A 15,405-nucleotide genomic window follows, 5' to 3' on the forward strand; every position below is an offset into this window, starting at 1 on the left:
AAGATCTTCATGGAAGATGATTTCAAACCATCAGTTCAGAGGCAAAAAAGGGTCAATCCAATGATTCAAGAAGTCATCAAGAAAGAAGTGATCAAACTTCTGGACGCCGGTCTGATCTATCCTATTTTCGATTCGCCATGGGTCAGTCATGTTCAAGTGGTACCCAAGAAGGGAGGAATGACCGTAATCAAAAATGAGAATAATGAACTTATTTCAACACGGGAGGTCACCGGTTGGAGGGTTTGCATAGATTATCATAAACTAAATGATGCAACCCGGAAAGATCATTTTCCACTTCCGTTCATTGATCAAATGTTGGAACACCTATAAGGAAATGAGTTCTATTGTTTCCTTGATGGTTTTTTCGGCTACTTTCAAATTTCCCTCGATCCAAAGGACCAATAAAAGATAACCTTCACCTGTCCTTATGGAACATTTGCCTATCAACGCATGCCCTTTGGGTTATGCAATGCACCTGCTACATTTCAAAGGTGCATGGTAGCTATATTTCACGACATGATCGAACGTTGTATGGAAGTCTTCATGGATGACTTCTCCGTCTTCGGTAGTACCTTTGAGTCATGCCTTTCTACCCTTGACAAGATGCTCACCCTGTGTGAAGATTCAAATTTAGTTCTAAATTGGGAAAAATGTCACTTCATGGTTAAAGAAGGCATAGTTTTAGGACATAAGATATAAAATTCGAGAATAGAAGTCTACAAGGCTAAGATTGAAACCATAACTAAGCTTCCAGAACCTACCACAGTAAAAGATGTGAGGAGTTTCCTTGGACATGCCAGTTTCTACCGACGTTTTATCAAAGATTTTTTAAAGATCACACGACCTATTACTCATCTCCTCGGAAAGGAAGTTCTGTTTGTCTTTAATGAAGAATGTGTTCAAGTGGTCAGCTGTCTAAAGAAACAGCTCACACATGCACCCATCGTGATAGCTCCTGATTGGAGCATACCATTCGAAATCATGTGTGATGCGAGTGACTTCACAGTTGGAGATGTAATAGGACAACGGAAAGATAAGCATTTTCATCCGATCTATTATGCCAGCAAAACCCTAACAGGAGCTCAGGAGAACTACACCACTACAAAAAAGGAGCTGCTAGCAGTAGTTTTCGCCTTCGACAAATTCCGTTCATATCTCATTCTATCCAAATCTACGATTTACACAGATCATTCAGCCCTAAAATATCTGTTTACTAAGAAAGATGATAAACCAAGACTCCTACGATGGATATTACTCCTTCAAAAATTCGATATTGAGATCAAAGATATGAAAAGAGTAGAGAACGTCCCAGCAGATCATCTTAATCGTTTGGAGAATCCAGCGATGGAACGAATTATTGAACAAGATATTAGAGAAAAAATTTCGGAAGAACAGCTTATGAGCTTAGGACAAGCAAACATAGGATCACAATTCACTGATACCCCTTGGTACGCTGACATAGCCAACTACCTAGTTGCCGTAGTGGTACAAAAAGGAATGAGCACATCCCGAAGAAGGAAGTTCTTCTGGGATGCTAAGTACTACTACTGGGAAGATCCGTACCTGTGTAGAATTTGCCCTGATCAGATAATCAGGAGGTGCGTATATGAAAAACAAGCAACAGGGATTCTTCACCAATGACATCACGGACCAACTGGAGGTCATCATGGAGCAAACTTAACCGTAAGAAAAGTCTATGATTCAGGATTTTATTGGCCTTCTATATTTCGAGATGTGCAAGAGCTTGTAAAGCGTTGCGACGCTTGCCAAAGACAAGGGATTATCTCTATGAAGAATGAGATGCCTCAGACTAATATCTAATCTTGCGAAATATTCGATATATGGGGATTAGACTTTATGGGGCCGTTCCCCAAGTCTAATGGGAAAGAATATGTGCTCGTAGCAGTAGATTATGTCGCCGGATGGGTCAAAGCCCAAGCATTTTCAACCATTGATTCCAAGGTCGTCACCAATTTCCTGAAAAGACTCTTCTGCCGATTCGGAGCTCCCAGCACTATAATAAGTGATAGAGGCACACACTTCTGTAATACCCAATTCATGAAGGTGATGCAACAATACGGAGTTACCCACAAGATGTCAACTGCCTATCATCCGCAGACTAACGGACAGGCAGAAGTCACTAACAGAGCACTCAAAAGAATTCTAGAACACACCTTCAGCCATCATGGGAATAAATGGGCCGAGAAACTATGGGAATCCTGTCACCTTCTGCTAGAGGTAGAGTATAAAGCTCTCTAGGCATTGAAAAACCTGTAACCTTGATCCTTTTGTAACCACTAGGCATCGAAAGATGCAGATGAATGAACTCGCTGAATTAAGAGACCAAGCGTATGAGACGTCATATATCTACAAAGAATGGATGAAGCTAACATACAATGCAAAACTGATACCAATAAAGTTCGCTCCTGGAGATAAAGTTCTACTCTTTAATTCTCGATTCAAGAAATTCGCTGGTAAATTCAGATCACGATGGAGTGGGCTATATAAATTAATGCACGCTTTTCTGCACTGAGCCATAGAATTAGAAGGACCGACCGGAAATTTCAAAGTCAATGGCCACCGGTTAAAAGCTTATCTAGAAGACCACAACAAGGAGGAACACCTCTTCTCCTTTGATCCATTCTAAAGACATGCCAGAAAAAGTCGAGTTATAACGACTTGATAAACAAATCACTCTTGGGAGGCACCCATTGCTTATCCTTTTAATTCTTAATTTTTATTTCAATTTATTTTTAGTATACAAAATATTTTACTATGCACTAACCCTAAGTGCCGTACTTGCGCTTAGTACTTACTAGTTTGATGAATTGTATCCAGGAAAAATGCCAAGTTCAGGAGCTTCCTATAGCATTCTCATTCGCAGGAGAAGAACTCCCAGGGTTTACCTATCAGAGAGCAGCACAGATCAGCACAGGCCTTCAACAGGACAGCTAGGCCCGAGACGTTTGATTCTAGAGAGTGTTGAAGAGGATATCAGTACGGCACCGCCAGCTCCTCCAGTACGACGCTCCAGGCATTTAGCTTCGAGACCCGTTGAGTATCCAGAGCCGTTAGAGCCACATGAGTGGCACGTTGTGATTCACCATGGAGCTACCATGAGTGACCCAAATGTCACATGGGTGTTACTTAGAGATCATCAGAGACTTTACAGAGCTTTCAGAGCATATCTTCAGCGTGAAGGAATACTAGAACGCCGTGTTCCACTGACACGACAAGCTACTCCTAGGTGCTCTACTCCAGTCTCAATTCATTCAGTAGCCACAGCAGTCGCCCAGTTGGTGCTACTCCTATCACGCCGCCTGTTTTAGCTATTTCACCTGCTTTAGTCATTGAGGCAGTCCCTATTCGTGAGCTACCTGAGGGCTGCCACTTAGTCACAGTCCGTATCTCAGTAGAGCCACCTATGGCTCAGGTCTTTAAGATCACTGGGAACATCCCTGATGAGGAGCCATTCCCAAATCTTTCACACCTGGAGATACCATCGGACCTATGTCTAGACACACTTTTGGGCCCTGAGTTTGATGCAGGACACCCACTTGAGGATTTTCCAAGGCTCGAGGATGATGATGATATCTTAGGACATAATGGATACTTCGCAGACACCGCTCTACAAACTGGCCAGGAGAGTATTTCGTAGACTACTCTATTTTCTTTTAATTTTACTTTCATTATAAAAGCATTGTATAAAACTATATCTAGTGGAAATTCTACTCTCTTTTGTTCTTCATGCAGAATGTTATTAAAGGGACTGGTCCTTTCCAGCATTAGGAGCCTAACCATAGGAAAACCCAGCACTAGGAGAGTAACCTGACCGTAGAGAAGTGATCTGTCCTCAAACCTCTTTTAATAATTACGCACTAAAATCTTTAAGTGTGGGCAACTTAGAGATTCTAGAAGATATTGTCCTTAATTTATCAAAGTATTCAAAATATTCTATTTTATGGAACATTAGGGACAATGTTCTTCTAAGTGTGGAGTATTAGGTAAAGGTTTAAGAACAAGTAACTGTACAAACGCCAAATTTTAAAAAATTCTTTTGTCTAAAAAGTAATTAGCAAATAATATTAGGGAATTTCGAAAAATTCTACCTCGTTTTACCCAAAAAGAATTCTATAAGCTTGCTAGAAATCAGTTTTCAGAACATTTACTAGAACGGAACGATTAGGCTAAAACTCTTTAGTTGGGTCAAAAGATTTCTTTCGAAAAAATATGTAAAAGGCTACGCATGACCAAGCACGACTCCTACTCCCAAAAAGTGAGGAATTCTTGGACCTAAAGTACCTGCATAACCCATCAAATCTACAGTACTTTGTCAATTCATTTGATGAGCGTGCCGGTGTACGGTTTAAGTTAGAACTTGGTTTTGACATACGTTTCAAGGTCAATGGTTAGTAAGCGCCATACGTGGTGCAAGTGTGATCTTCCTTCCGAAATCATTCTGAATAGATAAGACAAAAACCATCCGTTTCCATTTCCACTCCATTGGTCAAGTTATTCATTAACTCTTTGGTGTGAGTTGGTCGGTTTTAAATGTGTGGAGTGGAAACGGAAACCGGTGGTTTTTGTCCTCTCTATTCAGAATGATTTTGGAAGGATTATCATACATGCACCACATATGGCGCTTACTAACCATTGGCCTTGAAACGTATATCAAAACCAAGTTCTAACTGGAACCATATACCGGCATGCTCATCAACTAAATTGAGAAATTACTTGTGATTTGATGGTTCAAACAGGTACTTTGGGTCCAAGAATTCCTCACTTTTTGGGAGTAAAGGTCGTGCTTGGTCATGCGTAGCCTTTTACACATTTATTCGAAAGAAAATCTTTTGACACAAATCATGAGCTTTAGCTTAAACGTTCCGTTCTAGTGAATGTTCCGAAAACTGATTTCTAGCAATTTTATAAAATCTTTTGGGTAAAAACTTAGTAAAATTTTTTCGAATTTCCTTAATATTCTTTGCTAATTACTTTTTAGACAAAAGAATTTTTCAAAATTTGGCGTTTTTTCAATTACTTGTTCTTAAACCTTTACCCAATACCCAACACTTAGAAAGTTGTCCCTAATGTTCCCAAGAATATTTTAATACTTTGATAAATCAAGGATAATATTTTCTAGAATCTCTAAGTTTGTTGCGGGTACAACCCAAAACTTAGAGATTTTAGTGCGTAATAATTGAAAGAGGTTTGAGGACAGATTACTTCCCTACAGTCAAGTTATTATCCTAGTGATGGGCTTTCCTATGGTTAGGCTATGCTCCTAGTGCTAGAAAGGACGAGTCTCTTTGATATGATTCTGCATGAAGAATAAAAGAGAGTAGTATTTCCACTAGATATATATTTTTGAACAATCTTTTATAAAATTAAAAGAAAACAAACTAGTCTACGAAATACTGTCCTGGCCTGTTTGTAGAGTAGTGTTTGCAAAGTATCCAACGGATCCTAAGATGTCTTCCTCGTCCTCATGTCTTGGCAAGTCATCAAGTGGCTATCACACATCCAAATCAGGGCCCAATAGAGTGTCTAGACATAGGTCTGATGGTATCTTCAGGTGTGAAAGACTCGGGAATGTATCCTCATCAAGGATGCTTCCAGTGATCTCAAAGACCTGGGCCGTAGGTGGCTCTACTGAAATAGGGATTGTGACTAGATGGCAGCCCTCAGGTAACTCACGGATAGGAACTGTCTCAATAACTGGAGTAGGTGAAGTAGTTAAAGCAGGTGGTGTAATATGAGTAGCTCGAACGGGAGCAACTGCTGCGGCTGCGGACTGAGTAGAGTGTCTAGGAGTAGCTTAACGTGTAGGTGGAGCATGACACACTAATCTGAATGAGGAAGGGCCTAGTGTACTTTGGGGCATTCCTTCACACTGAAGATATTCTATGAAAGCTCTATAGAGTCTCTAGTGATCTCTAAGTAATGCCGATGTGACAATTGGGTCACTCATGGTTGCTCCATGGTGAATCACAACCTGTGACTCATGTGGCTGTAATGGCTCTGGATGCTTAGTAGGTCTAGAGGCTAAATACTTGGAGTGTCGTACTGGAGGAGTTGGCGGTGCCGTACTAATATCCTCATCAACACTCTTAAAAATCAAACGTCTCGAGCCTAGTTATCCCGTCATAGGCTTGTGTTGTTTTGTACTTCTCTCTGAAAGGTAAACCCTGGGAGTCCTCCTCCTGCGGATGGGTATGTTGTAGGAGGCTCCTGAACTTGGCATTCTGCCTGGATACATTTCAACAAACTAGTAAGTACTAAGCGCAAGTATGGCGCTTAGGGTTAGTGCAAAGTAAAATAAATCATAGACTAAAAATAAATTGAAATAAAAATTAAAGATTAAAAAGGATAAGCAAGGGGTGCCTCCCAAGAGCGCATTGTTTATCAAGTCGTTACATAACGACTTCTTTTGACATGTTTTCAAAATGGATCAAGGGAGAAGATATATTCTTCCCTGTTATGGTCTTCTAGATACGCTTTCAATTGGTGGCCATTGACTTTGGTAGGTCCTTCTAATTCTACGGCTCCATGCAGAAAAGTGTTTATTACTTTGAATGGTCCACTCCATCGTGATCTGAATTTACAAGCGAATTTCTTGAATTGAGAATTGAAGAGTGGAACTTTATCTCCAGGGGCGAACTTTGTTGGTATCAATTTTGTATCATGTGTCAGCTTCATTCGTTCTATGTATATATATGACGTCTTGTATGCTTGGTTTCTTAATTCAGTGAGTTCATTCATTTGCATCTTCTGATGCTTAGCAGTTACTGAAGAATCGAGGTTACAGGTTTTCAGTGCCCAGAGAGCTTTGTATTTGAGTTCTAGTGGAAGGTGACATGCTTTTCCATAGATCATGCGGTAGGGTGTAGTTCCTAGAGGATTCTTGTAAGCAGTACGGAATGCCCACAGAGCATCGTCTAGTTTTTCGGCCCATTTATTCCCATGATGGCCAACAGTTCGTTCTAGAATTCTTTTGAGTGCTCTGTTGGTGACTTCTGCCTGCCCGTTGGTTTGCGGATGATAGGCAGTGGACATCTTGTGGGTAACTTTGTATTTTTGCATCACCTTCATAAATTGAGTATTACAGAAGTGTGTGCCTCTATCACATATTATAGCGTGGGAAGCTCCGAATCGGCAGAAGAGTCTTTTCAGGAAATTGGTGACGACCTTGGCATCATTGGTGGGGAATGCTTGAGCTTTGACCCATCTGGAGAAGTAATCTACTACTACGCGGACATATTCTTTCCCATTAGACTTGGGGAATGGCCCCATAAAGTCTAATCCCCATATATCAAAGATTTCGCAAGCTTGGATATTAGATCGAGGCATCTCATTCTTCACAGAAATAATCCCTTATCTTTGGCAAGTGTCGCAGTGCTTTACAAGCTCTTGCTTATCTCGGAATATAGTAGGCCAATATAATCCTGAATCGTAGACTTTTCTTTCGGTTACGTTTGCTCCATGATGACCTCCAGTTGGTCCGTGATGATATTGGTGAAGAATCCATGTTGCTTGTTTCTCGTTTACGCATCTCCTGATTATCTGATCAGGGAAAATTCTGTACAGGTACGGATCTTCCCAGTAGTAAAACTTAGCATCCCTGAAGAACTTTCTTCTTCGGGATGTGCTCATTCCTTTTTACACTACTCCAGCAACTAGGTAGTTCGTTATGTCAGCGTACCAAGGGGTATCAGTGATTTGTGATCTTATGTTGGCTTGTCCTAAGTTCATAAGTTGTTCTTCTAGAAATGTTTCTCTAATATCTTGTCCAACAAGTTGTTCCATCACCGGACTCTCCAAGCGACTAAGATGATCTGCTGCAACGTTCTCCGCTCCTTTCTTATCTTTAATCTCAATATCGAAATCTTGAAGGAGTAAGATCCATCGTATGAGTCTTGGTTTAGCATCTAGTTTAGTAAACAGATATTTTAGGATGATCTGTGTAAACTGTAGTTTTGGATAGGATGAGATAGGAACGGAATTTTTCAAAGGCAAAAACTACTGCTAACAGCTCCTTTTCCGTAGTGGTGTAATTATCTTGGGCTCCGGTTAAGGTTTTGCAGGCGTAATAGATTGGATGAAAATGCTTATCTTTCTGTTTTCCTAGTACAGCTCCAACTGCGAAGTCACAAGCATCACACATGATTTTGAAGGGTAAACTCTAATCAAGAGCTATCATGATGGGTACACTTGTGAGCTATTCCTTCAGATAGTTTAACGCTTGAATACATTCTTCATTGAATACAAATGGAACTTCCTTCCCGAGGAGATGAGTAATAGGTCGTGTAACCTTTGAAAAATATTTGATAATATGTCGGTAGAATCTGACGTATCTAAATAAACTCTTCACAGCTTTTACTGTGATAGGTTCTAGAAGCTTGGTTATGGTTTCAATTTTAGCCTTGTCGACTTCTATTCCTGACTTTGATATCTTATATCCTAAAACTATTCCTTATTTTACCATGAAGTGAGATTCTTCCCAATTTAGAACTAAGTTCGAATCTTCACACCGGGTGAGCATCTTTTCAAGGTAAGAAAGACACGACTCAAAGGTACTATCGAAAATAGAGAAGTCATCCATGAAGACTTCCATACAACGTTCGATCATGTCATGGAATATAGCCACCATACACCTCTAAAACGTAGCAGGTGAAATGCACAACCCAAAGGGCATGCGTTGATAGGAAAATGTTCCATAAGGACAGGTGAAGGTTGTCTTTTCTTGGTCCTTTGGATCGAGGGGGAAAAACCATCAAGGAAACAATGGAACTCATTTCCTGATAGTCGTTCCAACCTTTGATCAACGAACGGAAGTGGAAAATGATCTTTCTGGGTTGCATCATTTAATTCATGATAATCTATGCAAACCCTCCAACCGGCAACCTCCCGTATTGGAATAAGTTCATTATTCTCATTTTTGATTACAGTCATTCCTCCTTTCTTGGGTGCCACTTGAACAGGACTGACCCATGGCAAATTGGAAATAGGATAGATCAGACCGGCGTCCAGAAGTTTGATTACTTCTTTCTTGATGACTTCTTGAATCATTGGATTGACCCTTCTTTGTCTCTGAACTGATGGTTTGAAATAATCTTCCATGAAAATCTTGTGGGTGCAATAGTTTGGACTGATTCCTTTTATGTCGGAAATCTTCCAAGAAATTGCCTTCTTATGTGATTTCAAAACCTTAATCAATTCCGCCTTGTCATGTGGCGTGAGATCTTTAGAAATGATTACAGGGAGTTGTGATTCTCCGTCTAAGAATGCATACTCCAGATGTTCGGGTGACTTCTTTAGCTCCAAATCCGGAGGTTCCTCGATAGATGACTTCATTCTTGCTATTTCCTTTCTATCTAACGGTTACTGATGCTATATGTTCTTTGGTTCTGGAATTTGTCCTTCTTAACGCTTCTTCTTCAGAAACTTCTTCTTTAGTTTCAAAGGATGGCTCGGTAATTTCATCACAGTTCTCATTTAATTGCGGTTCCTAAAATACTGGAATGAAATCCGTTTTTTCATTCGGTCTTCTCTTTAACGGAGGTAAGGGAATTCCTTGACCTAGCGGTGCTATACGGATAGTTTTGTCGAGAAAGTTACTTTCGGAGAGGGGAGATTTATATTGACCAGGATCTATGGCTGAATGGTTATCGAGATTTCCTTCAGGAGGTGTAAAGAACAAATCCTTATAAATTTGATCTTGACTGCATATAGCCATGGTATCCTCCAGATATTCATTGACGAGTTCCTGAAATGAATCAGCGAGATTATGATCTTCTTTGCAAGGGTGGATCATGAGTCGGCCGACATTGAATGTGACTTTTTCATTTTCAACTCTTCATTTCAATAATTTCTCGTGTACGTCAATTATGGCTTTAGCAGTATTCAAGAATGGTCTGCCGAGTATGAGTGGGACCTTCGTGTCTTCCTCAATATCCATAATGACAAAATCAATGGGAAATGAAAACTTATCCACTCTGACAAGGACATATCAGCTATTCCTCGAGGAATCTTAACTAATCTATCCGCGAGTTGAATAGTCATTCTGGTAGGTCTTAAGTCATTAAGTCCTAGATAGTTGAATAATGAATAGGGCATTAGGTTTACACTGGCTCCCATATCTGCTAACGCATTGCTTATTTGGACATCTTGCAGGTAGCAAGGTACATTGAATCTTCATGTATCTCCTAACTTAGGGAGAATACCATGTTGTAACTCTAATGAACATTCCTCACTTAAGGGTAAGCTAACTATTTCTCTTAATCTCTCTTTGTTTGAAAATAATTCTTTGAATAATTTAGCGCATTGTGGCATCTCTACTAAAACATCTACTAGTCGTACATTTAAATGCAAGTTTTTAATAATATCACAATACTTAGTGAATTGCGCTTCTTGCTTTTCCTTCCTTAGCCTACCTGGAAAAGGTATGCGGGCTCACGGAATAATTTCCGGAGCTTTAGGAGATATAGGTTCCGGTGGATTGACAAATGGGTCAATTGGCACAGGTTCCGTATCGAAAAAGTTTTGTATGGACATGTTAACAGTTGTTTCCTTTCCACCTCTAGTTACTACTAGGGCATCAAACTCACTACACTCTGTTTCAACTTTAGTGGTTAATCGTTTAAGTGTAAGCTGAAAATTGGTTATTAATTCTTCAAAAGTCTTTATCAAAGCATCAATTATTTTGGCATTCTATGACTTGAAGATTTATCATATATTGCTTTTTCAAGAAGTCGACTAAAGTTTCCTTAGAGTGGAGAGTAGGTTGGTGTACTGGGAAGATTATATTAGATTTCGAGCTATTTTGCTGTTTATATGTCCATCCAGGGTAAGGATACGTTAGACTGGTTCTAGTAGCATCGGTACTTCTAGGAATGGATAAACTTTGAAGAGTGGAGGTGAGATTTGTAACCTGGCTTCTAGCACTTTTACAGTTTGAGTGAAGATGTCATCCTTCTCAGCAGCTTTATTGCTCCAATCTTCATGTTGTGCAGCTATTGTTTCTAAGAGATTCCATGCTTCATATGTCGTTCATGACATGAAATTTCCTTGCGATACCATGTCTAGGAGAGACTTATCATCCTTGGTCAAACCATTGTAAAGTGTGTAGATTATGTCCGCGCGACTTAACTAATGATTCGGACATCTTTTAAGCATCATCTTTACTATATTCCATGCTAGACACAATGACTCGTTTTCTTTATAAGAAAAGTTTGCGATGTCATTTCTTAAATAGGATTGTAGGGAAGGTGGATAAAATTTGTTCAAAAATTTTGTGGCAAATTCTTCCAATGAATGTATTGAATTAGGTTTAAGCTCATCAAACCATGTTAAAGCGCTGTAACAAAGAATATTGGAAAAAGGTGAAGTTTCAAAATATTTTTCTCATTTTCTTCCTTCTAAAAAGAGTCAACCAGACTGGTAAATTTATTTAGGTGAAAGTTTGGATCGTCAGTTGGAAGCCCTTGAAATTTACAGATCATACTGACCAATTTGATCATATGTGAACTGATTTCGGGGATCCCTTCGGTTACTAAGGTGATTGGTCATCCTCTTTCTTCTAAGCACAGCTTTTGCATAGAAGCAAGGGTGATTTGTTGTTCCATTTATTTAGATTTTCTGTTTAAAACTAAAAGTAACTTTCAGAAAGTATTAATTAACTAAAAGTATCGATAATTTAGTTAAAAAAATTATTCTTAAAATTCGGTCGCTAACCTTATCGGATATTCCAATTGATAGGGTTTCTTACATATTACTTCGTACCTAAGTGGCCAGATCGATTATGGAGAGGCATGATCCTTTTGGTTCCAATATAATTGGAGACTGTTCGAAAAATCCACCAACCAAGTCCGTGTATAATTGTCTTTCTTAGACACCACCAAATAGCACTTTTGTCTTTTTAAAATCTTTCTCAATCAAAATATTCGATTCCCCGGTAGCGACACCAATTAACTTGATATCACTCTTTATGATATGACTAAAATGGACAGTTTTATTTATGCGGTATCGTTAGGTCGCAAACGTCAGGATTAGTTATCAGAAGAGAGACAGTGGTTTATTCTTTTATATTTTGTGGGGCCTAAATTTACTTTTAACTTTCTTTGGTTAAATTACCTAGATAGAAGATAGTAGTTGGTTTTATGTTAATAATTCTAAATACGAAAAAGTAAAGGTGATGGAGGGATATCCGGAGTATGCAGATCAGGAAAATGTTGACCAAGATATCAGTTTGGGCTAGGGAAAGGTAATTATGCTTATGTTAAAGCTATGATTAGAATAGTGTAGATCTGGTTGGATGAGCCAATTACACTGACCTACTTCTCTCTAGACTCTCGGAGTTCTCGTTGAGCTGTGAAAAGTATGTCACTTGGTTGTATAATTGAAAGGTAACTATACCTCGGAGGTTATCCTTATTAAAGCACTAGGTTTATTAGTAAGTTAAGTTCTAATCTTAACCCTCGTTATCATTTTAGGTAACTGAATAACAACATGCCGTGTTGAGTAAACACTGATCACAAACGGAAGAAGTCTGTCGGGTCAAGTTGACAAAACATTAATATAAACTAACAACTATTTCATCATGCTAATGAGATCATACTAATCTAAACATTATACAGCATTACAGTTGATATACTGAAAGTAAAGCAGATAGAAACCTAATAGATACCTAAACAGTTGATATGACTTAATCCTAGGGCAACAATCAAACAAGAACATGCAATAGGTTTGGGTCACACAGTTAAGGTACTAACTAGATCTTAATAGCTCCTAAGTGGTCTCTTTGGAACAATCAATAATTATACTAGGTCATGCATGTCTCAATTCCTAATTTTCGTGTCCTAAAAGTGCATTAGATGCCAATCGGGAACTCCGGCCATACCGAGTTCATAGAATCTTCAGATACAATATAACCAGGGGTCTTAATCCTATGAAGTAGCTACATTCATATAGGTGGATAAGTCCTGATCACAACCTAGGTTTGTCAATCCTTAAGATGCTAGCATACAAATCTATCGGAATCACAGATTCAGTATAACAGCAATAATCATACTAATTTAATATAACTACGCTAACCCAAACTTCTACCATGGCAACATACAGATTAATTAAGCTAACATAGAAATATCAGAACGCATCTTTAAACATAAATGATAACAATACATGTTTAATTAATAAGACAAGCGTTTCGGATAAAAACCTGAAAGGCCGAAGAAATCTGGCCGAGATCGCAGTGACTGGCCGGGATATCCTCCGGATAATAAAAGCTAAGCTAGCTACTACTAAAAACTAACTAAAATATTTAAAATCTAAATTGAAGTACAAATTTGAGCGTGTGTAAAAATGAATGCAATGACCCTTTAAAAGGCACAAAATTGGTTGGGGCTGGCTGGCAGGCTGTTTGGCAGGCGGGCTGGCAAGCCGTTTTTTATGCCCAGTGCCAAGGGCAAGACGTTTTCAATGCCCGGTGCCAGGCAAGCCGTTTGTGATGTGGGCAGACCGTATGGCAGTCCGTTTGCTGCCCTGGTCTTGCTGTTTTGCTTGGATCGTTTTATTCGTTCCCGGGATCGTAACTTGGTTTTTGGGGTCGTAACTTGTCTTTCACCGTTTTCGCTTTAAAATCTTCGTTTTAGCTCCGATTTACTTGATTTTTTTTGCATCGCCTTTGTAATTACTTAATCTACAAAATTAACTAACAAAGCAATTATTTTGGTGACAACGTTTGGAACTTTATTGATTTAGGGCTTAATATCGGGGGTAAAAACGTAACTTTTTGGTCGATATCAACTTGTACTTCATTATGCTTAAGAAAGTTTAGACCTTTGTGGAATGTTAATATGTCACCTAACCGAGTCGCGCAATTGGATGAGTCGTCTGAACGTGTATGCCTGTAGTCAAGTTGTACAGGCGTCGGGGTACGGGATGTTGCTGTCTACTTAGAATCTTCAAGCCTAACGCATTACCCTGTGACATGTCTTTTGACAGGGGCGGTAGGACCAGTGTAATAAATACAAGGTCACTACCTATTCATGAGCCAGCATTCCATAATCTCGGTAAAGTAACTAATGAAATCATAGTATACACACTTACTTTAACCTTATCTGAATTGCAAATTTTATTGCATTTACTTTATTTTATCTTATAAACTAGAAAACCCAATATTAGGTAATTTGCAACTACTCCTCTACTTTAGGATTATCTTAAGTTAAATAGGTTCGATTCTACTGACTTCTTAAAAATTCGGCCCTAGGTCATACTTCCCTTACTCCCCATCATAAGGAGTAGTACGATTTAGGCCCCGCTAAATATAAATTTAAAACTATTGCCCCTCTCCTAATAGCTGATTCTAATGCCTTGTGACCTAACGACATCGCATAAATTAAACCGTCCGTTTTAGTCATATCAGAATGCGTGTCATTACGCCAAATCGGAGTCCATTTTTTTCACCGATCATTATAATGAGAAAAGAAAGATGGTACATGGCGAATGTGTGTAGATTACCATGATAGGTTTCCTATACCTCTAATAGAATAGCTAATTGACGAGTTGAGTGGGTCAAAGGTGTTTTCTAAGCCCGCTTTGCGATCAGGATATCACCAAATTAGAATGTTTGAGGATGATATTTCAAAAACAGCTTTTCGAACTCATGAAAGGCATTATGAGTTCTTAGTTATGAGGTTTTTTCTGAACAACGCATCGTCTACTTTTCAAGCATTGATGAATGAAGTGTTTTAGTCGTTCTTGCTTAAATTTGCATTTATATTCTTTGATGATATTCGCGTGTACGATGTAAATATAGAGCAACATGTACACCATTTGATATTGGTATTACAAGTAATGTGTGAGAATACTTTGTACGCTAAGCAATATAAGTGCACGTTTATGCCGAAAAAGTGGAATATTTGGGATACATCATTCGGCGGATGGAGTGGCTACATAAACATCAAAAATTGAGACTATATCCAAGTAGCCGGTACCCAAGACACTTAAGCAATTACAAGGCTTTTTTGGGGTTAACTAGGTATTATCATTGCTTTATTCGTAACTATACCACTCTAACTAGACCACATTTTCTTACTTAAAAAGGACTCTTTTAAATGGAATGAGGAAGCGGATGACCCAACTGTTACAGAGATGTATACAAGAAGCTCTGGTGCTCAAGTTACCGGATTTTACAAAAAGAATTTTTGATAGAAATTGATGCTTCATGTATTGGTATTGGTTCTACAACAAGAAGGGCATCATATTCCTTATTTGAGTAAAATTTAGCTCCTCGCCACCAACGCCTGTCGGCTTATGAAAAAGAGTGCTTGGCTGTGATTTTGGCATTAAGAAAATGGAGAGGGTATTACTTTATCGCCACTTTAAGATGCAAATTGGTCATATCAGGTT

The sequence above is a fragment of the Rutidosis leptorrhynchoides genome, chromosome 7, assembly GCF_046630445.1.
Source record: "Rutidosis leptorrhynchoides isolate AG116_Rl617_1_P2 chromosome 7, CSIRO_AGI_Rlap_v1, whole genome shotgun sequence".
Taxonomy (NCBI): Eukaryota; Viridiplantae; Streptophyta; class Magnoliopsida; order Asterales; family Asteraceae; genus Rutidosis; species Rutidosis leptorrhynchoides.